The sequence below is a fragment of the Syngnathus scovelli genome, chromosome 1 (assembly GCF_024217435.2).
Source record: "Syngnathus scovelli strain Florida chromosome 1, RoL_Ssco_1.2, whole genome shotgun sequence".
Taxonomy (NCBI): Eukaryota; Metazoa; Chordata; class Actinopteri; order Syngnathiformes; family Syngnathidae; genus Syngnathus; species Syngnathus scovelli.
The window spans coordinates 17,513,542-17,536,312 of NC_090847.1; the positions used below are offsets into that span (position 1 = coordinate 17,513,542).

At 40.9% G+C, this 22,771-nt stretch overlaps 1 long non-coding RNA gene across 1 annotated transcript; it reads right to left on the bottom strand.

Annotated features, from left to right (window-relative positions):
• Positions 1 to 1,501: 1,501 nt before the first annotated feature.
• LOC137840844 (uncharacterized) lies at positions 1,502 to 22,695 on the bottom strand. The gene is made up of 3 exons (XR_011087955.1): positions 22,545 to 22,695; positions 14,073 to 14,213; positions 1,502 to 2,497 (listed from the first exon to the last, which is right to left on the bottom strand). It is a non-coding gene; the product is annotated as an uncharacterized lncRNA (long non-coding RNA).
• Between the last annotated feature and the right edge of the window lie 76 nt (positions 22,696 to 22,771).

A 22,771-nucleotide genomic window follows, 5' to 3' on the forward strand; every position in this document is an offset into this window, starting at 1 on the left:
ATAGATAATAATTGTCATTTTGCAGCTATAATGGCTGGTGCTCTTCTCTGACTTTGGCCAGAATTTTCAAGTGTCTGTGTGTAATTTGGTGCACAAGCTGAACAGAAATGTGTTATTTTGTGCTGATGCCCAATCATTTGTTTTGTGGATTTGGAATGACATGCAGGACAGAAGTAGTAGTGCGATAACATTCACATTTGGATTGAGTTGATTTTTTGCAAACAAATGTACAACGGTTCTTATACCTAGTGTTGTTCAGCAGTTTTGTGCTAATTTTTTTTTTGTTAACACACATATTTTGCACACACTTTGTCCATATTTAAAATAGCATTTTTGTCTGGTTAGGAAGTGTGCCGTCCTAAGAGGCTCCCACATTAGCAGTGATGAAAAATGGTGGCACCCTTCAACATTTAAGATGCTCATCGTTGTTCTCGTTCATCCCAAAGATGATTGTTGTGGTTGAGGTCAGGACTCTGATCGCATGTTCTTCCATGCCAAACTCTATCAAGAATGTCTTTGATTTCAGCAATGGGGCAGTCATGATGGCAGATTAAAAAAAAGTCTTGCCTTAACGTTTCCCACAATAATTAATTATACGTATAGAATTGCGCAAAATGCTTTGGTAAAATAAATATCTGAGGGTTAAACAAGGGACTAATCCAATCCCTAATGCATCCCAAAACTTTAGTTCATGTAATGATTCTCACTCTTATTTTATGTGGTGAATTCTTATGTGATTATGATCATTCTGCGATAACAATGAGCTTTACATGTCTCATTGCCTCCATCTGCCCCAAAAGAACATGTCTGGGAACAGGACATTGCCGGAACAGTTAATCTGCCTGATTTGCGTCTCCCAGTATGGCAGCTTTGTTGCACACATTGTTTGTTCTCCAGAATAAATATTTCCACAGTGTTGGCGCACACTAAATGTTGATTTATCCTTGGCCTGTAATGGCCAAACTGCATATGGCATGTTTGTATTTTTCATGTTTGTATTTCCTCCCGTGTATCAGTATTACAAAACATTTGTCATCATCCCCATAAGTCTTTGTATAATGTCTATTGCAGGGATGAGCAACAAGACAAGTGTCTCTTCTATTGATCATTAGAAAAATGATTCCTCTACCACACAGGTGTCAAACTCAAGGCCTGGGGGCCAGATACGGCCTGCGAAGACAAATTGTGCGTCAAATTCGTGTGTCATTACTAGAATTGGAAATTGTCTTCACTTTTAATAATATATATTTTTTAAAATGTTTGACCAGTCTTTACTCTGATTTGAAAACGAGTTATTTGTCAGGTTGTTTTGTAGCTTTTACTGTATATAATATGAGGTGCTCGTGCATTTATTTGGGTTGACAGTCATAACGGCCCTCCGAAAGAAGCTATGACTACAATGCGGCCAGAGCAAAAAAATGAGTTTGACACCCTTGCTCTACCACATCTGATGACTTTGAAGTTGGAATAACACCAATCACCACCGGTGGCAGACATCACCTGGATTTGAACAGTCTATATCCATTCGAGAAGATGAACAAAGAGATGCTGTCAGCATGACACCCAATTTATCAAAGACAAAGAAGAACACGTACACCACACCAGGAAATGCACACTAATGTCCAGTCCCTATACCCACACTTCCACCTTTGTGCTTTACAATTGTGTGTTCCCAAGTGTATTCCAGTTCTTCTAAGTACTTTGTCGCAACACCCCTTTTGGGGCCTTGTATGACACTTCGGCTGAGCCAGCATCCACGTCAAAAGTCCTTCAGCCAAAGCATATTGTCCACAATTCATTGCAGAAATGATCCAAATAGTGGGAAACTTGTGGATTTACTGTGCCATTTTTCGCTTTTGTGGAATATCTATCGAGGGAAAGGGTGAATAGTATGGCAGGTTGCTGAATGCGTTCATAATGGGCTTAAGGTAGAAACATACTAAGAAAATACACAATTTAAGTACCATTTGAGGAACACCAATATAGCTGTGGGTAGAGCAGGTTATCCAGCAACCAAAGATTGCGCTGTTTTGATCCCGCCCTGTCAGAGTCATGTGTCATTGTGTCTCCCACCACATGTAGTTTACCACCAAATAAATTTTTTGAATCCTTTTTCAAAAGCGTCTGTGGAGGTGTTCAGGAAGAGCATTGCACAGATGGGGAGCAGAAGCCTTGGGGGCATCTCCCATGGTCTTCAGATGAGTCCTAGTGGGTGCAGGAGATGCAACTGACCTGACCGGGTTCTGGCTGATTTGTGTGGGTTGAGAAGTTCAGCGAGGTACAGGTGGGGGCTACACGGTACAGACAGTGATGGGTGTGCAGGAAGACTTCGATGTGGAAGTGAACAGGGAGCCGGTGCAGAGTGCGAAGGATGGGGCGGGTGTACTCATGTTTATGCACTCTCATCAGGACCCGGGCGTCACTATTTTGGACATAACGAGGCCTTGGTGAGTTCCTGCCTGGGATCCTGATGAGGAGTGTGCTACAGTAGTCCAACCTGGAGGAGACAAAGGCATGGACAAGCGTCTTAGCAGCAGGACTGGAGAGAAATGGTCGAAGTTTAGCGATATTATGGAGGTGAAAGAAGGAAGTTTTGCAAATGTAGTTGATATGATTGTCAGAACTCAGATGGGGGCCAAACTAGACCCCAAATTAGTCATGAAGGGATAGAATGAGTTATCAAATAACACATTTAAACTCTAAACTAACGTGCACTGTAAAAAATACGACAAGGTATTCTTCTATTATGTGTCACAATAAAAAAAATACAGTAGTATATGGTTAAAATAAATAAAAACTGTTGATTACGATGAAGGGCACTCTATTGCACCTTTTGTGTACTGGATCTTCAGATCAAGACAGTTTCCTTTTCTGGTTGTTTATTGCAGCTATCAGAATGTCCTTGGTCCATTTCTTCCTATTTGACTCTTGCAACATCATATATTATGAAAGCACGATCATTCGAAAACATCAGCTAATCCTAAACAAGCTCTCGCTAGTCTATGCCTTTGTAAAGTTAAGTGTCTTATTGTAAAAGCTTGAATTAATCTTCAGCCTTTACTTCATTGCTTTTGGTGTTGCAGCATCAAGAGGAAATCGAGTATAAAAACAAATGTCATTTCATACTGTATGCAATGCAGTGATTTAATTTGATAATGAAGGTTTGGACCTCAGCTTAAACAAGCAGACATCCACTGAGAAGCTCTGAGGCTTATCATTCATGCGCTTCAACATCCTTTGTTGATTTTGATATACATAAAGGTTCACTGCTTTCATGGCTTTCTATTTCCTCAGCAAACTACTCTGTCAAATTGGATCCAATAATGCACCAATGAGAGAGGTAAGAATGAATTAAAAAGCAAGAACAGGATATTGCTTTGTAGGATTGCCGAAGCAAGCTTACAAATGTTAATTTGCAGCATAAAGAGATTTTTTTTGGTTTCGACAGCCCATCTGAATACTTTTCAAGTTATAAAGACTTTTATTCCTTTCTATCAAAAGGTACAATAAATGGATGCTTAAAATATATCATGGACACAAATGCGCGCACACATGCACGCACACAACATACTGTACATATTTTTTTTCATAATGAATGTAATTGGACAAATCTAAGAAACAAATCAGACCTGCTAATCTCGGGTTACAATTCAAACAAAAGATGCAATATTTTGTATCGTTGCATTTGAGAAGGTGAGGTGCAGTAAATACAGAGGAAAAACTCAGACAAAAAAAGCTTAACTGTTCCTCTCACGTATTTTATTTATCTTGTAATGTCAAAATTAAACATAAAGGAAAGCAAAAACAAAGGAACTGACTTTCAGAATACTTTTAAAGAAGACAACATGATGAACTGTTGTCAAATGTGACACTGTGTGCAATGTGGACGGTGCTTTTTCAAAGATAAGATACTGAAATGGCATTGAAGAATTTATTCACACTCTCCCACCTCATGAGTCACCTATTGCAGCAAAACTACTGATATTTAGGCTTCAGCCTGGATCAAACAAGAACAAGATGGTGAGAGTGGCTGAGACACATTCCCTGGAGAAGCGGCAACCTTGATAGATTTCAGACTCAGAATCTTCTATGGTACGTCTCTATTCATGAAACTCTCTGAAATGACAGCTCTAACTAGCCTTCACACTCCCTCTGCTTGATGATAGAAAATTTGAAATAAATAATACATGGGAATACGTACTGTATCTGAGGAGTTTATTGTCAGATTTGTGTGCACAGGCAATTGCGGAGGCAGCATGTGCCTATTTACTGGGCACAGATGAGAGATAATTAAAACTTACCAACATATTCTGATTATGTTGTGAAGTTGCCTGACCATGAAAAAGTTGTGTTGCTGAAATAAATGGCTGACTTCTTTTCGTCATGAGCTTTAATAGGCTTCACTTGGATGTTGAGTGGAATCTGATGCATACTAAGAAAATGGTCTAATGTGTGAAAATCATCATTATTAAATTTTAAAAAAATCTTCAAAACTCATCAGAACAAAATCAAACATAGGGGTAGCATGCTCCTGTAGATGCCGACATTGTGTGGAATATTCACACTTTGGTTGCATATGCAGAATTGAACACGCGTCAGTGTGCATACATTTTTGTATGTACTACAGATGTGGGTGTGTGCCCCTCTGAGACACAATAAACCAGTTTTTAGAATAGCAGCAATCTGTTGGTGAGACAAAGATCTACCAACTCTGTACTGAGCCCTGTTTTCTTCCTCTGCCTTTTGCTTGGATTCCTTTTAGCAACATGCTTTAATATAGCCGGGTCTTCAGATAAAACCTGAATATGGAAGTGAAGTCTCTGGGTAGATATCCCAAATGAGAGTCAGCTCAAAACCCTTCTTGTAAAAGTTTTACAGAAATCTTTTCGCGAGATGAAAAGATACAAACTGTCCTTGCATGTCCCCCTTTTCCTCATCACAAGCTCTGTTGTTGTATGAAGCAAAAAATAGTTTTTGTGCAGAGAATTTGGGTAGGTATAACGAGCACAGAGGGAAAAGTGCAACATGCACATGATGAAAAACCTGAAGCTAAACCTAACCCAAAGAGTGAAGATTTCTGCACAAAGACCCCTGAGACTATCTGCTTTTCCTTCAAGATCGAATTGAATCCTTGTTCAAACCACGTGAAACACACACACACATTTTCCTATCTTGCAAAAGGTTCTGGCCGTCACATACTGTACCCCTCTAGTGTCTGATTTATGACAATGACTGACAGAAATTAAAATCAAATTGAGTTAAGAGTAACATTGCAGAGACAAGACGACATCACCTTGCAAAGTCAAGAGCCAACATTTGCCATGTGAATTGACAATATTGATTTTCCTTGACAGCTATTGGCAGAAGGAGTAAGGAGGACAGGGCCCAGTGTGCGGGTCCATGGGAGCTCAGTGAGATCCGAGCAACATTATGCGTACCAAGAGAATGAGGCTTAGCATGTATTGAGTGTTTATGCTGCAGAATAAAAAGTGTAGAGCACCTTGTTTATACCCACTAAGTGTTCAACTGGGCTTAATGAAGAATCCCTCGATACCGACACGTGATCCAATTTATTTTGCATAAAATCTATTATATGATGGGATTTTTTCTCCTTTTTGTTTTTTTGCAAAGTGCATGCTATTGTATTGATATTTTTCTGTTGTACATTAGCGTTCACATATAAATCGTGAAGGAGAGAGAGAAGGAGATCCACTGTAGCACAAATGATGAAAGGTAATGTGTTGAAAGAGGTGAGCTGAAGGAGACTGAAGAATATCCATTGTTTGCCTTCTTAAGGGCAGGGCACACAAGAGGGACCGAGCTGAAGTGTATGTGGATTACACTCAAGCACCGTCCTGAATATATAACCAAACCAATGTCCTCTCATCCAATCTTCTCTATATAAAAGAATTAACAGGGTTGGAGGTGAAAACATTCAAATACATAGACCACCTCGTCAATATGAAGCTCTATCTGTATTTTCACAGACAGCACAGCTGCTTTTGAGTGTAAAAACTGGTGTATCCTGATTTTTGTTTGATTTTAGTTCATCTCTCTGTGCTTTAGCGTTTCCTTCCATGTTTGCTCAACAATTTGGTGGCTGAAAGTAGACAAAAGGACTATCAGAGTGTCTCTCTCGTATGGCACTTAAAGGGAACGAGAACAGCTACTTCGATTGTCGGCTCTGTTCGTACCCACAAGACCGAGGTCTGTGAAAATACCAAAACTGAGTCTAGCACCCCCTGCGTAGATTTACACCACGCCTCACGTCATACTTACACTGACCTTGGAATTAGAATTTTTGCACGGCAGTCTCTGCGGCATATTTGTAGTATTGAGTGTGATGAAAAATCTTGTCCGTCAAAGCGTGCAGAATATTGACACGTCTATGTTCTGAAGACTCAATACAAAGTTCAGTCCCAAGTATACTACTTTAATAAAAAGAATATCATAAAATACATTTCACATACTTAATTCATTTGTTATGACTGCGATATCAAACAGAAAAATTGATCAAACAGCATAAAGTTATTATTATATTGCTGGAATGAATTTTACCCCACACTGTCAATTTAAGTTTCTGGCATGTAGTAGTAAAAGTCTCTCATCATTTGCAGCTTTTTATGTGCTATGAATTTTAATGCGATAGGCCCCTTGTTTGCTGGTGATTAGGAGCTTAACAAAGAGAATCATTGCTTTGCCTGTGTAGCGAACCCGGATGACATGAGGGATCAGGACAAAAACTGTGATCTAGTATTAACTATTGAGTCCATTGTTCAAAAGTGGAATGAACGTATTGGGTGAAAATGACCAAAAAGTAGTACACTTCTGAATTTCAAGGTCAATTTTACCTTTTGACTACAGTCTAACTGCACATGGATTTAGTTCTTCCTTTCATAAAATTGATTTGGAATCCAAGCAAATCACAAACTTGTCAAACAGCAAGTAGGTTTCCATTTCAGTGATCTGCTGTTGAGACGTTTTGTGTGGCCTGCACAAAAAAATGTGTGATTACGTGTGAATGTTTGTCTTTTTGTGGTGGATTAAAAAAGAAAAAAAAAAAAAAAAAAAAAAAAGAGTATAAAATTATCATATGTTCCGTGATAAGGTCATTAGAATGTTCATATAGAATGTTCTTGATTTTGCAAATGAAGGCTCTGACACCTAAAATTGTTGTTGATTTTAGAATTAGCACTTTTCAGACAGACATTACATCCCTCTAATTTACATTTTGATTTCTGTATATGAAGTCATTTTTGTTTTCTTCTGACTTTCTGGCAGTTGTATAATTAAAGTGTCAAACATAGTACCTATTCACTTCTTGAGAAATTAGCCGACTAGATTCAAATGAGGTATTACTTGGATTTTGTACTTGAGGACTGACATGTTCAAATTAATTTAATGCCACATCCAGTCATTTGAGACAACCTAATGTTCGAGTTATTGTTAACTGGAACATAATGGGATTTATCTGGGGTAAGTCAAGGACATCTTAGATTTCAACTGTAATAAACAAACGTATGTCCACCAAAAATATTTAGCCCTCCCAAAAAATGCTTGTCAGAACAATTGAGTAAAACATTTATCACCTCATCAACTGATGGGAGGTATCACACAAACAGCCATTTTGATTAATTACTCACTCACTCACTCACTCACTCACGCACACACACACACACACGCACGCACGCACGCACGCACGCACGCACGCACGCACGCACGCACGCACGCACGCACGCGCGCACACGCACACGCACACGCACACGCACACGCACACGCACACACGCACGCACGCACGCACGCACGCACGCACGCACGCACGCACGCACGCACGCACGCACACACACACACACACACACACACACACACACACACACACACAAACAACTACAGTAGATGAAAACAGTACAACTGGTCTCAGTGGTGTATTTGACATGCAAAATGAAAAATTCTCCTGAGCACATCAGACAAGTGAAGAGCTGCGATAAAGGCAAAGCCTGAAGGCAACACAGTCTAAAGGCAAGAGCGAGCAGAGGAAGAAAGCAAGACGGTGTCCGTGCTATGTCTGCAATAAAACTATAAAGATTCATTGCTGTACCCTGACAGAAACCTATTGATTATTTTGGTTTAACTTTAAGCAACCTTAGATGGTTAAATCCCCTAAACCACTGAGCGGAAAACAATTGCAAGTGTTTCCAAGGCCAGCAAACATTGTGTTCTTGTACGGTTCCGTTCAAGGTCGCAAACATTCGCCGAACGGTTACTAGACCTTCAGTAGATGTTCGCCTGTACTTATCTTTACTAAATTTCCTTGGACAATGAAAAACAATGTAAGCGGTTGGCAAACTTTTTGCAAAGATTTGCAACCTTGAACGCACGCACAGAAACTCCGATGTGAATGTGACATTCACTGCCATTGAAAACACAGCATGTTTGCTATAGCTGAAAATGTAAGTGTGCGTTTAGTGTTTTTTCAAAAAGTTTCTTATTCACTGGATAAACTATAAAATAAAATAAAAGTCAAATAAAATAAAAGTGTCAATTATTGCACTGTATAAAATATTTGATTTGTTGGGGTTTCCTGCGTATTTGTGGCCGTGGAGAATCTTGGCCCTATCCCAGCCTATCAACCATTCAATAGAAACAATCATTTATTGAAATAAATCAAAGCAAAGTAAAATATAAATAAAAACGACTCTCGGTACAATGTAGCTGCACTGAAGACTTGGGTAAAGGAGTGTAACTATGACTCACCCATAAAGCACAGCATAGTAATATATAACCCACTTTTTATTCCTGTCACTAATGGGGCCATGCTATATGAATATGGCACGTGGAGCATTCACCCGTAGCCATTCTTTTCATCTGAGTGCCTCGAAACATACACATTTGGATGCACACGGCGACACAAGCTGAAAAACTCCATGCGCTACACTTTAAAGCATGGAAGACATTTCAGTTGAGATGATGCTGGAGGCCTAATAGTAAGACATAGTAGCTTACCCCCAACCGAGCAGGCATGACTTCGCCTGAGTCTTACAACCAGTCTCATTGATTTACTCATTATCTTCTTCACAGGCGATCATTCTGTTGGGAATCGCAGGACATCACTTTACTCCTTTCCTTTCTGTTGCAAAAGAGTTCTTGATCACAGCAAACCTTACAAAAGATCCGATCACTTAAAGTGCTCCAGTTGAGCTGGATAGATCATTTACATTTTACCACTTGACTTGTTGAGATCCTCAACCATTTTATAAACATATTTGAATATAATTGGCTCCGCATTAAAAGTAATAATGTGTCTGTTCACGTGAGCCACATTTCAGTTTTTCTTTCATTCATTTGTTCAGTTATTAAAGAACACATTTATACAGTTGTTAGTTAATATTGTACCTGTGCAAATCTTGACTTTGAATTAGAGGATGAGGTTGAGTATCATTGAAGATGAAGAGTCCATAAGCAGCCAGCTCCAGGACCAGGATGAATTCTTTGAGATGTTGGACATACAAGCGTACAACGCCTTTGTCATCTGGATGGGATTGAACACAAGTGGCACAGGGAGAAGCTCCAGAGGAGATGCCTCTTCCTCAAGGAACTGGGAAAGGCACTGGTGATACCGCAAACAGTGCCCCATTTCCCAGACCTATAGAACCACTACCTGCCGAGCCTGAAGTAAGTGTGCCATGCTCTCGCACTAAATTGCTGACATTTAAATAAACGTGTTTTTCAAGATCATCACTCCACAAGAAATATTAACGTTAAGGGAAACCAATTTCTTTTTTCAAATACAACCTTTGTTCAGGGAATCAAAGACAAAAATTTAAAAATGTATGGATTATCTCTTTGTGGAAAAAAGAGCCACCGATTGGTGAAATAATAATCCATTCAATATCTGAACCGGTTATCCTAACAAACTCCAAAAACTTTAATTAAAAAAACAAGCCACCTTGTACAGAACAAAGGTTTTAGTGACATTTTTTTTTTTTTTTTAGCAAGCCCATAAAACTGGATGCTGCCTGTTTGAAGAAACCGCAGCAGTGCACCAAAGAGTCAAACTACTGTACTGATATCTGTGGGCATCAATCATCAATAGATCAATATAATTAAAGTCCCAATGATCATCGTCACACACACATCTGGGTGTGGTGAAATTTGTCCTCTGCATTTAACCCATCCCCATGAGATTTTGATCCATCCCCTGGGGGAGAGGGGAGCAGTGAGCAGCAGCGGTGCCGCGCTCGGGAATCATTTGGTGATCTAACCCCCCAATTCCAACCCTTAATGCTGAGTGCCAAGCAGGGAGGCAATGGGTCCCATTTTTGTAGTCTTTGGTATGACCCGGCCGGGGTTTGAACCCACAACCTTCCAGTCTCAGGGCGGACACTCTACTACTAGGCCACTGAGCTGGTTAGCCCATCAATAATGTCTGCAATGTCCTTTAGAATGGCTGAGGCTAATTTGATTGACAAGCCCTTGAGCTAAGCCTACTCTACTATTCCTTTCTTTACTGTTCAATCTTTTTTACGTCTTTCTGATTTGTTTATTTTGTCAGAAATATTGCACACATAAATCGTAAGACTTGGGCTGACGTGAGATTCTTTTGTTTGTGCTGATGGCATTAAGAGTCAGCACAAATCACATCAGGAAGGAAATGTGTCAACGTGGAATAATTGGAATTATGCAAATGTAACAAAGTTGCACTTTGTAATAATACTATATTTATTCAAGTTTCTTTTTTTTTTAAATCATCTTACACATGATCCTACTTTTCCGCTTGTTTGTAATAGTAAATGTGCGCAATGTTTCTTAATTTTCTCACCACCTAATGTTTCTTTTATATTATCAACATGTAAATATAGGGGCATGAAAAGTAAAGTGATTTTTATTGAAATTCTATTTAAATTTGTTTGAAGACCAGTTTTTATTATATGGCTCTAGATTGAGTGTATTGTTATTGTTTAACTAGGTGGGTTAATTTACATTTTACTGTCTTTGTGGTTGTCACATTGTCATATGTACAGCTCCAGCTGTTGTGAAATACACAAAAGTTATATTTTATTGTATTGGTTTTAAAAACTGAGAAGGGAAAACAAGTTAAAGCACCAAAGAAGCTTTCCATGCATATGTGTTGATTTCTCAGAGGAGGATCGGCAGGCCCTCTTTTTCTCCCTTCTAATTCGATCCACTCCTGCGCAGCTGTAAAGTTCTCTGCTGAAGAGCCTGAAGAGAAATCCATACGCGTCGCTGTCTGGTCATTGATATTCTCCTTACTGCCCTGTTTTCCTCAACACCTCCATCATCCCATCTTTCCCTCTCTTGTTTTGGCTTTCTTCGTCGGTCCGTAGTGGCCAATCCATCCTCGTGCCCTCCACTGGCCTGGTCAGGACATCCAATATCCCATACATTCACACTTTCTCTCCCATGGCGACATGCAACCAAGTCCCGTTCTTCTCTCCTCCAACCTCACATCCATCTTTATTCCTCAACTTTTGTCTCATCCACCTCTGTGCGGTGATGTGTTTGCTGTCTAATTTGTCTTGTGGCCTTTTGCATAGGCTGGAGTACTTCTCCCATGTTTGCCCTTCAAAGGCATATAGAATACTTGTGTGGAGCATCGCATTATGGAACTCACACCCACCTCCACTTGAGACCTCCGCTTGGACTGCCAAATCAGCAGAGTTGTATTTTCTGCTTTCCAAGCTTAGAATTAGAAGCAGTGAGTATGAATTGAAGGTTCTCAGCTTTAAGACTACATGGAAAATATGGAAATTAGGATCGACAGCTGTCACACCAAAGAAATAGGATTGATAAATAATAATGATAAGAAGTGTTAAAAACTGAATAGTATAGAAATAGTAATGACAAATAATGTGTTGAAAATTGCAGTCCAAAGTATGGACAACAATGTTCCTATGACAGTTTAAGTAGTGGTAAAAACGGTACACTAAATAAAAAATGAAGAGTGAACAGCTGTTTTATTCAGAGTTAAGTATGTATGAACCTGTGTGGCTTCACTATCAGTAACAAGCCATTCCAGTATATCAAAAAGCACTCTTTTTTTTCCCTGGAAAAGCATTGCATGCATAAATGAGATGACCTGATGATGTGGTCATATTGAGCTCATGCACCGTGTCATCACAACATCATCTTCCAAATGTTTAAATGCATGAAACTCGGGGGATTATGTGTAAAGACAAGCTAGACCGCAAAGCTAGAGATCAATACCTTGGAAAATACACATTCTAAATGATTTAGATCCCTACGGAATTTCAAATACAAAGTGGTGCAGCGACCAGGACCTGCTCCCTCCTATGTGTGTCCAAAGCAACCCAAGTGTGCCGCTTTGGATTTGTTTAAAAATGATAAATCCTTAGCCTCTCATGTCACCAAGGGGTGGGTGCAGGATCTTCAGATGATGAAGTCAGTGGAAAAACAAGCTTGAAGCTATGAATATAAAGTGTACAGTACATTTGCGCTATTCTTGCAATATTGTTTACACGTTTTGATGTTTACTGTTAACTACAAGCCATAAATCACATCCACTGTTGCTAAAATATTGTTGCATTCTTGTTTATTGATTTGATAATAAAGTGCAATTTTTACCAAATTTAACTGATCCTTGTTGGTAAAACACATTCAAATAAGTTTAGTAAAAGGTCAACAAAGTGACAGGGGGGGAAACGGATATTTATGACAAAATGTATTTTGTTGAAAGTGTTTGCGTATGTGCTATATAGTTATTCTTGCGACCTATGTTAGAACTCCTTCCTGCACCTATGTTGTAAAAGAGTGGCGCTGAACGAGCTGCTCGGGGACCCTACAGAGTAATGCTGGTGGTGGAGAGTGTTGTCCATGATGGATGTCACCTTGGATAATATTCTTTTCTTTCTGTCTGCTTCCTCCTCGACAGATTCCTGTTGGCAGTTAAGTCTCTTTCTATCTCTGTCTGCGATGCCTCCTCTGCAGCACACGATGTCATAAAACATCGCAGAGGTCACCAGAGTGCCATAAACGGTCCTGAGCAAGCTGCTGCTTATGTCGAAAGACCTTGGCCTCCTTAACCAGTAAGTGACTTTGGTCTTCTTTGTGTCGTCTATCCAGTCCAGGTGATTGTTTTGGTGAAGTTATTTAAATGATTCCACTGTCTCAAAGGTGTGAATATTAACCAGCCTGTGTGGGGAATGTTTTCTATGGATATCAGTCACTATTGTTTTGGTCTTTGCGGCCTTTAGGAGCAGGTGGTTATGTTCACACCAGTCCTCGATGAGCCAGTCGAGCCTTATAAGTTGGTAAAGAATTGCGTAGCCACCGATCACAGAGCAAGGACAATGAAACATCGGCAAATACAAGTTTGTCTTAAAACAGATTACTGTACCTCAATTGCAATCCTGTCTCTTTACCCAATGCGAGTGGATTAACACACATTTGAAGTCCTTGTTGATGTTCTTGTTTGAAGTGAAATGAAGCTACCATGACAACACAGAAGAAGAAAAAGCAGCAACAGGAGCAGGAAACATGGCCCCCACCTTTTGTTTTTGCACAACAAAACAAGGGTTTAAAACTGTATTAATCCACCAGGATTGTAATTTAGGTTGAAATGCCCCATGGGATTCTAGCAAAGCGAATTTAAGGATAAAACAAAAAAATATGACATAGTTGTTAGCCAACGGCATACTCGTCCTCTGCCGGAGGCGCAGAGCAAGGTCCTCTCACAGCCTCCAGCTCTGTATGTATTCTTCATTTAGTATTTTATGTTAAACTTGTTAAGTGTGACAAATATTTTGAATGACGGGAACATTGTGTGCATGTGTGTGTATGACAAGGTGGTGGCGGGGTTTTGGAAAAACGTAATAGACATAATCCCCCAATATATACTATATATATTTTTTTACAAAAAGTCAACCTCTACCTTGCGGAAATTCACCTATTGTAAGGGGGGCCGCTTGTGATGTATCTCCTGTGAAATACTGTATTAGAAAATACTCGGTGCGATTCTATGGTGGGTAAAAAAATTCGAAATAAAGAAAGTTAATGTGGATATTGTGGCTTTAAATGTGTAGGGGTACACTTACCTGACTTGCGTGCGGGCAGCGTGGGATCCATTTTCACTCAGTGAAGGTGTGCATGTTCGTGCGATTGGTTGATCGTCTTTATATGTGCCCTGCCACTGGCTTCCATAGGCGCCCCTCACGACAATGAACAGGATAAGCGGCCTTGAAAATGTATGGATGGAAGAGAATACAAGAGAGTATTGACAACCCCTGGTTTTCCAGACAAAGGAAAAATACATCGCTGCATTTCACCTAGAAGCCTTGCACCCCCGATAGTGTGTGCATCCACGTGTGACTCATACCTTACCTAAGCAGACATTAAAAAAAAAATATACAAAAATAAAAAATATAGTGGGCAATTTTATTTTTTGTCTAATTATTTTTACTCTCTCATTACATTATCACAACTTCTAAGCTTGGGAATTTGTACATCATTTTCAGAATCGTAAATATAGAAGAATAAAATACACATTTATTTAGATTAAAAATCATACAACCACATCATTTCCTTAAAATGCCCTTATCCTTAAAAGGTTGAAAACAACCCAATTTGGGTTAAAAATTGGACCGACCAGGGGTGTTGGGTCAAATTGTTTTTTTCCAAACAACCCATTTGGTTGCACAAACAAGTCAACAAATTGGGTTATGTTTTTGAAAACCAACCCAAACGTCCAGGGTTGGTCCAAGTTTTAACGCAGCAGTTTTAAGTGTGTAGGGGAGTGCAGGAAGTATTGCAGACTACATAAATTAAATCTCAGATCAAAATTGCGTGCTAACTGTTTGGCCCACACTTTAACAAATATCAAATTAGTTAACTTTCAAACTGAAAGGGCTGCAGCATGTCAAACAGAACAGAATACGCAGAGGATTTTGCAGCATAGTGGTTTAGCTAGCTGACTGACATCTGATGTTCAAGGCAATGTAACACTAGTATGACTTTGAGTTCAGAGAAGAGACGTGATGGTCTGGCTTGTGTTAAAAGCACAAGATACATCAAAACAACAACCCGACAGTGCTATTGGCATTTTCTCAGAGCAAACATGTTCAAAGCATATCAAGAATAGCATCTTCATCTTTTTTTATTTCTTTTTTTTTTATGTTGTTGCCGTGTCAAGCAAATTGCAACGAATCTATGCATGTGGATGCCAAAACTCTATCAAGCACAAAACAATCAAAAAGTTGTAAGGCTTTGGAGAAAGTGTAAGAAGTAAACACGTCAATGTTGCTGTGACAGCATCTGGTGTTTGGTTCCCATATTCCTTTTTTTAGTGCAGACATTTGTTTGGTCCTGCTGCTCCAAATCCCCTTTTTCCCTCAGCAGCATCCCAGCGGGAAGGTTGGGAAGCGATAAAACCTCAAATTAATGTGTGGTATATTAATGTGTATTTTACTGTGTGCATAAACTCTCACCTGGATAATGGATTGACTGGTTATTCTGCATTCAGAAGGCCATTGCTCATGTTCCGTTACTTTGGTTTAACTCAGCTACTGACACGGGGAACTTAAATTCAACTGTGCGCACGGGTGCCGTTTTCTTTCTTTTGGTATTTTGCTGGACTTTGCACTGATAGAATCATAACAGGCGTTTGTGGAATCAAACCTTCTCAAGCCCCGACTACTTTGAGTGGCATCCTGTATTTGTCATGAATGAGTGGAGCAGGGTGACCAAATGCAGCTTGGACCAGGGTTTATTAAAGGGAAGGGAGGGGGGCGAACAAAGACGCACGTGGGACAGAGACTCATGGACAGCAGACAGGAAACAGAAGTCCACAGATTCTGACCGTGAGCCTCCACACAAGACCGGGGTGGAAATGGACGAGCAGGACAGGAACACGAGTCGTATGGTAATGATTATAATTTGTTTAATTGACCTGCGGCAAGAGTTAGGCCTGCTTTTTCAGAGTCTAAAATGTAGTCTACCTTTTTTTTCTTTTTAAACCAAATTTGCAGGTATGCCTGAGGCGTGGCGGGATTATCAAGTGTGGTGTAGCGGATCAACGAAATTTACAAACACCATTGCCCCTGCTCGAAAATGACGATGCGCCTGCTTTTACGCCAAGCGTGTCTACTTTCTGTCACCAAATTCTCAGGCGCTTTGGGGGTGCTACAACTCCATGCGCCGGAATGCTCAGAGAGACGCAACATGGCTGCAACATGACAGATTGCGTCGGCACGGAAATTAATTTGTGCCCATTTTTAATCCAAGCGCACTCCAAGCAAAATAGGGCCTAGTGTTTTTGTTTTGAAGCCATAATATACCGTATAATAATTTCACCCATCAATAACAATTATAAAAATATTCTGATGGTGCACATATGGACCTTCCATTGGTGATGAAGCCCACAAACTCACATTATTTATAGCAGTTTTATTCCATAAATTTGTGCGCATGCACAAATTAGCATTACAAAACATGTTCCAACATGTTATAATGAAGATTACTCTAATATACAGTCCAACCTAACTCCACCATCACACTGTTATTTGGCAGTATAACACAAAATCGAATTGAGCTGCTACCATTCCTTTCAAATGTAATTCGACTTTGTGAGTACTGATGGCACAAATGTGGGACCTGTATAAAAGAGTCTATTGAAATTCTGCACAAGATCGTCCATCATTAGATTTTAGAAGCTCCACAAAAACGTCCTGCATCTGCCTTAGAGAAAGGGTGCATCTCATAATTACTGATGTAGAGCCAATTTGCGTCGAGCATGTCTCTCAGCGGATAATGATAATGATTATAATTGCTTGAAGCGTTTGCTTCATGCAGTAAAAGCAATAATGTTCACTCAGATCTCTGATAATAAAGGCTTTAGCCCAGCTCTTGGCCTCCTCCAAGCTGTTGTAAAGCGACTGGAGGTGAATAGTCATTAGAGGAATTGAAATGCAGGGGTAAATACGTGACGCTTTCTGTTCTGCTTCCTGTCTCTTTTTCTCAGTCCCTGGATGGGGCACCACATTCTGATCAAAGACTGACACTGATTCATTGTGAACTATCAAGGAGAAGAGTCAGAGCACTCTGTGACGACTGAACGGCGACATGTTATCAATTTCAGTCATTCCGCAATTGGCTGTCGCCTCACAGGTGTTTTACAGACTGTGATCACTGCAGAACCCGTTTTATTGATCGTGAGGGACAATTCTTGCATTTTTCATGAGGGGAAAAGACATTTTGTGATCAAGAGGGGCTCCGGCTCAAATTGACTTACTGCCTTGAAGCTTCCCTTTTGGAGATGCGACAGGTATGTGTCTCTCATTCAATGGTTGGAAAAAAAATTGTTGTAAAAAATGTGTCCTGTCCTTGTTCCCTTGTTTTCTGCAATACCATTAGATACACCTGGACAGCAGAAAGGGAATGATCCAATAAAGTGATTTAATTCAGTGGGAGGGAATCTAAATACCTACCAGTCATTTCATAACAAAAATACTAATTCCTCAACATTCTTATTCCTATAATGACTATTGCCAATTATGGGGTATCAACCACTGTTGATCTATGTCTGTCTGCAATGGGCAAAGACAATTGTTTTGGCTGTGATGTGACAATTTACCTGTAGGTGCCATGAATAAAACATTGTGAGTGATAGAGCAAGCACCTTGACAAGAGGGTCAGATGTCCAACTGCAGCCAGAGGATGGAGCAGAACCCCATCAGGAGAAGTGCGCTAAATCATAGCTGTTTGGTGGGAAAAAAAAAAAAAAAACAGCAGGAGTAAGATAGTGTGGTTGATTGGGTGCAGATTTAAAGCGCTATGATCTTTATCCATGGGTAGGCAGCTACAGTACAATTGCATCAATATTAGAGCTAAACATGCAATCGTACACCATTGCCATGATCCCATTAGAACTTTCACACAGTTACATTCACACTCCAGCGCAATTCGGATTTTTTGTTTTGCCCATATGCGACCTGGATCGGATTTTTCCCAAGGCAGTCTGAATGGCTCCATTCAATTTTGTTTTAAAAATCTGACCTGAGCCACTTTCATTTGGGGTCCTGGATCGAATACGTATGGGAGTGTTTGATATTCACGATTCAAGAGTTTTTATTCGCCATGTTTGAACGTGCCAAACAAGGAATTTTACTTCGGTAAATCACAGCCTCTGTTCAACATTTAGGTGACTAAGAACAACACTCAGGACGTGTGAAAAATAGCAAATATTCTCAAACATCCCCTGATCTTAAACTCCCAAGAGGGCAAGGATAAACTCAAAACTCCTGCTAGGGGAAATCAGAAACCTTGAGAAGAGACCACAGATGGGAGGGTCCCTCTTCTAGGATGACCAAGCTGCAATGGATGCAGAGAGGACACGTAGTACAAACAGTGTAGACAATTTAAAAAAGGTGTGGAGAGCAGGATGTTATTGCACAGTAATGACTCTGAGACTCTAAGAGTGGTGTGAGTTCATCAGAGCAACAGCCTGGGGGAAGAAGCTGGGTCTGCGTCTGCTGGTTTTGGTGTACAGAGCTCTATAACGCCGTCCGGAGGGGAGTAGTTCAAACAGACTGCGACCTGGGTGAGAAGGGTCTGTAGAGATGTTACTTGCATGTTTCCTGGTCCTGGACAGGTACAAGTCTTGGATAGATGGGAGGTTGATTCCAATGATCTTTTCTGCAGTCCTGATTGTCCATTGCAGTCTGTGCTTGTCTTGTTTGGAGGCCGATCCAAACCAGACAGTGATGGAGGTGCAGAGGACAGACTGGATGATGGCAGTGTAGAAGGTCTTCAGCAGCTCCCGCGGCAGGTTGAATTTCTTGAGCTGTCTCAGGAAGTACAGCCTCTGCTGGGCCTTCTTCCGGACAGAGTCTATGTAGCCGGTCCATTTCAGGTCCCGAGAGATTGTGGTTCCCAGGAACTTGAAGGTGTCTGTGGAGAGAATAGTATTACTGCGGATAGTGAGGGATAAAAGTGGTGAAGGGTCTCGCCTGAAGTCCACCGTCATCTCCACGGTCTTGAGCGGCTTCAGCTCCAGGTGGTTTTGGCTGCACCAGTGGACCATCCGCTCCACCTCCTGTCTATACGCAGTCTCATCACCGTCCTGGATCAGTCCGATGAGAGTGGTTTCCTCTGCATACTTCAGGAGCTTCACAGGAGAGTCACTGAGGAGAAATCGTTGGTGTAGAGAGTGAAGAGTAGTGGGGAGAGGACGCACCCCTGAGGGGCTCCAGTATTGGTGGTCCAAGTGTCAGATGTGATGCTCCCCAGTCTCACACGCTGCCTCCTGTTAGTCAGGAAGCTGGTGAACCACTGACAGGTGGAGGCAGGCACCGTGAGCTGGATGAGCTTTTGTTGGATGATGTCAGGAGCGATGGTGTTGAACGCTGAGCTGAAGTCCACAAACAGGATCCTGGCGTACGTTCCCGGGGTGTCCAGAGAGAGAGTCGGTGACAACGGTGATGGAGTTGTGGACAGAGCAGTTGTGGGGGGAGGTGAGTATGTAGATTGTGCTGCAGGAGGTCCCGTTGTGTGGGAGGACCGATCAAACCTGCAGTAGAACCTGTTTAGCTGGTTAGCAAGCCTTGGGCTCTCCACAGAACGGGGGGTTCGTTTCTTGAAGCCCGTGATGCTCTGCAGACCTTTCCACACTGTTGAGAGATCAGGATTGGCAGAGAGGTGTCTCTCCAGGCTCTCCCCGTGACACCTCCTGGCTTTCCTGACCTCTCAGTTCAGTTTGTTTTTGGTCTGCTTGAACAGGTCCCGGTCGCCGCTCCTCCAACCACAGGTGGGCAGGCAGACTGCTTGGGAGGGAGAGTGACTGTTTTGATTGTCTGTGAATCTGCAAAGTTGTTTTGAGGAACAGTATTGACTTTATATTTGACATAAATTCATTCCTGCTTGAAACGTGAAGCATAAAGTGGACATTTGTGGTGATAGCACTAATTCAGCAACGTCGATGGTTCATTTCTTATGCAACGGCGTGGCATCATCTTAAGTGACGTCTACATGAAATCCCATCGAAAAGCCTTGCCTCATTCCCCCAAAATACTGTATTTCCACCTCTTCCCGAATCGCTCCTTTGTGGATATTAGATAATAAAAAGATAAGCCCTGTGGCGCCTGCTCGCTGGACCCCATTCACTTCCACAAATACTATGCAGGTCACTTTGGGGACGCGTATGTTCACACACCAGGCGGACTGAAGGTGCATTTAATTAAATATAAAATGAGAATGCTTACACACACACGCACGCGCACGCACACGCACAATCGAATTTCACCCCTAAAATCCAAATACAGCAGACGTTTTTCACACTGTACTGTTTAAATAGAATGTTATGCTACTCTAAATACTTAATAGGATCATGTCCTCTGTGTACCAGGGTAATATTCCAAATGAAAGCACTATCATACGAGTTGTACAACAGTATTCTTTGAATTGAATATCAAAATAAGAAGGATCAAAAGACACAAGCCAGGAAAATAATCATCAGTCTATCACACATCATTTTGACGTCTCTATTTTGTGCCAAAGGTTCTACATCTCTTTGAAAGTGAAGAAGTGACTTAATATTAAATACAATCGATACTAACACAAAATGCTAACAAAATCCCAATTACGACTGAATTAATTACGGGTAAATTCAACATGCAGAACGTGCTGAAAGTTAATAAATATGCAAATACATGTGTCTGCCAAAGAGTGCTAAGTGTGTTTCCAAATATGCAAATTTCATTGCTCAAAAATGAGCGGAGATGCAAATATGTGCCCTGTACAAGTTATTAAATGAATAAAGCACATTCACAAACTGCTATCCTTGTTTATGAACATGCTTTTGTATCTTATGCCGCTGGAAGAAGCTAATATCATGCTTTTGAGATGCTGGATATTTAAATATATTGTCATATGGTGAGAATATCATTGGGTAGACAAGATCAAGAATAAAATCAACTCATAATACACGATCTAGGCATGAGTTGGTTAATATCATTGGGTAGACAAGATCAAGAATAAAATCAACTCATAATACACGATCTAGGCATGAGTTGGTGTTAACATACGAAAAGGTGAATTGACTTAACTCCTGTCCCCCAAATCTAGGCACTAAAATGTGTACCCTAATATACGTATTGCACTCACTGATTGTGCTCTTGTATGAATGAGCTAGAAGTGGTTCTGCAGTTAACCAGGCCGTAAAAGGAAGGATTCGGCAGCAAGGAAAAAGGTAAAAATAAAAAAATGGAATAAAAGAAAATAAATGGTTTTGCACAGCTCTCTAGCAGTTGCACACCTGGCTTTTGCAGTGTCCGGCCCGGTTTGGGCCTTGAACAGATTCTGAAGCTCATTCGTCGAGGCAAGCCCATCACGGGTTCTGGAGACACGTGGGCGTGGTCCACAATGCTTTGTGTTTAACAAATCTAGCTTTGAACTCTAATCAATATTCAAGCAATCCAACAATGTGATTTATATTCCAATAGATTAATCCATGGAACTCACATGCAGAACATAATCCAATATGGATCACAAAATGAAACATCAAAATGCAATCTCTCAAGGTTCTTCTCAAAATCGCATACACATGCAGTTGGTCAGTTTTTTTAATGGTTGAATTCCGTACATTGCCTGACTTCTGCTGATTGGGGGTTGGAATGTGCATACCCAGGATGGGTCCTCAGGCCCCCAATCCAGGAAGCACTGCAAGTTCAAAAAGGCGTTAGATAATTGTGTGCAACATTCACTGCAATTATTGCTACACCATCCATCCATTATCTGTTTTTCCTCTAGAGGGTTGTGGGCGTGCTGAAGACTATCCCAGCTGACTTTGGGCAATCGTAACAGGTCAAATCCCTCCCTCGCCTCACTGACCCTAGAGCTTCATCTCTCCTTTGTCAACTCTACCCTCTAACCCTCACCCCACTGCTAGTAGCTTGGAGTCATCACAGGCAACAATCTCATCTTCTGCCAACACATTAAAGTAAGTGACGAAAACAGCTTTCTATCACTTTAAGAATATCGCCTGCCTTCACCCCTCTCTCTCTCTCTTCATCTGCAGCTGAAACCTTTATCCATGCCTTTATCACATCCCGCATTGACTACTCTAACAGCATCCTAAATGGCACACCCTTTTATCTCCTCAGCAAACTTCAATACATTCAAACCTATGCTGGCCATACCCGTTCCGGTGACCACAGCCCCCCCTCACTGGCTTCTAATTCATAATGGTGAAATATCCACAATGGTGAAATATTTACTGCTGAGTGTACATTTCAATTACAACATATGCGCAAGTGATCTTTTCCTGTCACAGGTTATACAGCATATTCTCATTTACCTCTTAGCTTCGAGTGTGTTGGCTGAAACTGGACGGTTATTGGATAAATGACCTTATCCTGCCAATCGGATGCTTAGCTGACCCGGGTGAGCTGACCCGGACGCTCGACTTCAGTATTGTGAGTGTCAGTCTCAGTTCAGTTTAAATTTCAAAGGTTAGATGTTGTATAGTTCTTGTCACACGCTTATCTTAAAACACTGTGTACAGCTGTTGCTCATACCCTTTTGAAGGTGGAGGTAGAATGTCCAAAATGGAGGCCAGCAGGCATGCAGGCCGAGGGAGAAAGGCAATGGCAGGCAGGCAAAGGTGGTAGGCCAAGCAAGGAAAGGGGGGAGGGGGAATGGCAGGCAGGCAAACAGGTGGCACACAGGTACAAATCCAAATTGTTTGTAATTCAACTAAGGTTTCAACATAAAGGGTTCCTAGAAGTAAACTAAAGTTTGTTTT